Here is a 3613-nt window from a genome sequence, read left to right on the forward strand (position 1 = left end):
ATCTAAAAATAAAATCATTGGTTTCGGTCGTCGAAGATAGCAATCCGAAACTACTCGATACAATTTCCCCCGGACTACCGTATTTGCATGGCCGATTAACAATACATTTTCTATAAATATGAAAAAGATTACGTATGTGTAAAGGTACGGTTTCCCTGCAGCGTCTAGACGCGACGTCTGACGCCAATACCCTAGATTATACATTTTGTGTACGACTGGTTTCGCTACTCGCGTTTGACGCGGCGTTCGGCGTCAGTACTAGTCCGGACTAGTGTTGCGTCGTGACGCCTGGTGTAACAGGCGATTATTACCCCCTCAACATTTTTACCGGGGGGGGGGGGGGAATAATCGCCTGAGGTAATAATTACCTACAACAACAGGCAATTATTACCCCCCTCCCCCACATTTTTTTACTGGGGGTTATTAATCGCCTGAGGTAATAATCTACAACAGCAACAGGCGATTATTACCTCAGGCGATTATTACCCCCTCCCTGGTAATAATATAGGGGGTAATAATCGCCTGTGACACCGGCGTCAATATATCAAAATTTTCATTTTTCTCGACAGAGGACGATGCTTTAATTAATCTCATACAAAATAACAAATTTATTTTCGATAGTAGCCATAAATATCACAAGGATAATACTATTAGAGATTCTATTTGGAAAAATATATTTGATTAAGTAGGAAGATCAAGTACGTAATGAAAATATAATTCTTAATTATTTATAATTTATAGTAATAACTTACATATTCGTACAAACTTTATTTTAATATTACTTATTTATTCTTTGTCCTCATTCCACCTATTGTACAGGCGATGGCTGTAAAAAACGCTGGAAGAATATTCGGGACACGCACTTGAAACAGAAAAAGAAACTTCCGACAGGATCAGCTGCTCCATATAAAAAAAATTGATGTATAATAAATTTATCATTTTTGGACACCATTGAATACGAAAGAAGGTATGCTCATACTTATAAGTTATATTATATTATAAAGTTGATTCATAATAGTTTGTATATCAGAAATTACATAGATGGATTTACGGGGTGTACTAAGACACATCCTAATGTAAACCAAAAAAATGAATTAATTTTATATATTTATTTATTTATTTATTTATTATTATTATTATACGGGCCAAGCCCAATTACATGCATTATAATAGTGACAGTCGTACGTTAGAACTAATAGTAGTTTACAATATATATATAAATATAATGAAATACAAAATATATAATATAAATATAACAGTTAAAGCTAAGTATTAACAAGATAAGAATTATAGTAATTTTTAAAAAAGTTGAAGTTTGATGATTTAAACAGATCGATTTTTAATTTATTTATAGTTTTCATAATTCTATTGTGGGGAGTATTGCTTATATAATTAGTTACTTTTGTTTTTAGATAAAATGTGTTTAATGACCTGGTGTTACGACTAGGGACATGGAAAAAAAAAATCGGACAAAAAGGTAGGACAGTCAAAACTTCCTAAGAAGAGCTTATACGCAAAATACACATCTAATCGTATACGGCGTTGTTCAAGCGTTTCAATAGATAGCATCGTTAAAAGTGGGGTATACGAAGAGTGTGGTTCTCTAGGTATGGAACATTGAAATGAAACGAAACGTAAGAACTTTTGTTGTATGCCCTCAATTTTATACTTATGAAAGGATGTATAAGAAGACCATATTATTGATCCATATTCACAAATAGATCGTACCAGACAGCAATAAATCGATATTAAATATAATAAATATATTTAATAATATACTATTATTATTATACGAGTATCAACCCTTTTTAAACATATTTATTTATATTTTTATATAAATTTAGTATATCATTATAGTTGATCTTTTTGAATTATTTTGATTTTATTACTATAACAAATATGGGCATAACTGATGCTGATACGTCAAATGTTTCTACTACAGATGAAATTGAACCTAAGGACCAAAAAAACAAACAAAACGAAAAAGAAAATAGCATGTCCGATTAGCCATCAAGTTCATATGCAGGAAAACGTATTCGGTCAAAATAAGATAAGATTTTTATTATTTTGGCCAAACGATCAAAGGATACGAAGGATACCATACTTAGCATTCAAGAACAAAATAAACTGTTGGTTACAAGCATGAAAAACTTGTGTGAAGATGATATTGATATATTTTTTAAAAGTGTTGCAATGACAGTTAAAAAAATGCTATTGCAAGTGATTAAAGAAGCAAAACACGTTGATTACTGAAATAAATGACAAATATTCAACTCATCAAAAACTCCTTATCAAATACCACCAGATTCTAACAATAAGTACCAACGTCAACTAAGTTCCCCAGCCAATTCATACAGTACTTCAACATCGTCACAACAGTTATTTCCGTTCATTTATGGTGACGAGTCTAATGCTTAACTTTTGCAATTTTTTTAATTTTAAAAGTTGTTGCTTTTAATAAGTTAATTTGTATACAGATTACTTTTTATTTAATTTTGTTATATTTTAAAATGCATTTGTTTTTATTTAATTTTGTTTGTTGGTTTTATTTAGAAACAATAAATTAACCTAAAGACTGGTTTAAATTAAAATATATTTCGTTGTTATTTCTAAGAAGTTTTATTACTAGGTACTATAAGGTATTTATTTATAGCTTATTTTATCCCTCCATGGTATACTCGTGATCGCGATAACATCGTTGGAAATAATCAAATATAAATACATCTAAATATAAAAATGAGAATTAACATCAAACAAAATGGTCAATTATTTAGTTTATACTATATTTAGACGGATCTTCTGAATATAAATAGGTACAGAAAATATGTTAGAAATTATAATCATCTATAATAATAAAACACATTTTTCGTGGGTAAACACAAACATATTTATTACAAGTTCGTAATGAAAATTACGTATAATGAATAATAATAATAACAATATAAAACTTAATATGGGTAAATAATAATATTATGAAACTATAAATTAAATTTCTTGTTTGCTACGTCACAACAGTGGCATATTTGAGGGGTTATAATAACCTAATTTTTTAGGTTAGGTTATTTTACGTTTTCAACGAGAATTTTTAGACCGAGACAATTTTTATATAAGTAATGGGTATTTTATTAAGAAACAAAAATTATGATTTATTGTATAGTATTACTACATTTGAAAATTTTACATTAATTTAAATAACGTGAAACGCTAAATTTTTCATAACGTTTTAATTGTCAATAATGGTAAACGGAAAATTTTTTAAACGTTTAAACGCTTAAATTAAATAACGTTTAAATTATTTATAGCGTTAAACGCTCAATTGCTTATAACGTTTATATGTCCCATAACGATAAATAATATATATTATTTTGATTGAAGACCCAGTCCATACTTAGTGAAAAATTAGATAAAACACAAGCGAACTTTCAAAACACAGATAGGTATTAAAAAAGAACTACACAAAAGACCATTCTAAGTGGATCCGGCATTAGATTAATAAAAAAAAAAAAAAACCACAAATATTAAAAATTCACTTGATATAAATATTACCAAAAATTTTACTTGTAAATTTTGAGCCTGAATTAAAGAAAATATTTGAGTCCCCCCCCCCCCCCCC

At 28.9% G+C, this 3613-nt stretch overlaps 1 long non-coding RNA gene across 1 annotated transcript; it reads left to right on the forward strand.

The window, feature by feature from the left end:
• The first annotated feature begins 562 nt into the window (after positions 1-562).
• LOC112684308 lies at positions 563-1711 on the forward strand. Its single transcript, XR_003148686.1, has 3 exons — positions 563-698; positions 820-967; positions 1413-1711. It is a non-coding gene; the product is annotated as an uncharacterized LOC112684308 (long non-coding RNA).
• Positions 1712-3613: the final 1902 nt, after the last annotated feature.

Source organism: Sipha flava, unplaced genomic scaffold, assembly GCF_003268045.1.
Source record: "Sipha flava isolate LNK unplaced genomic scaffold, YSA_version1 248_pilon_pilon, whole genome shotgun sequence".
Classification (NCBI taxonomy): Eukaryota; Metazoa; Arthropoda; class Insecta; order Hemiptera; family Aphididae; genus Sipha; species Sipha flava.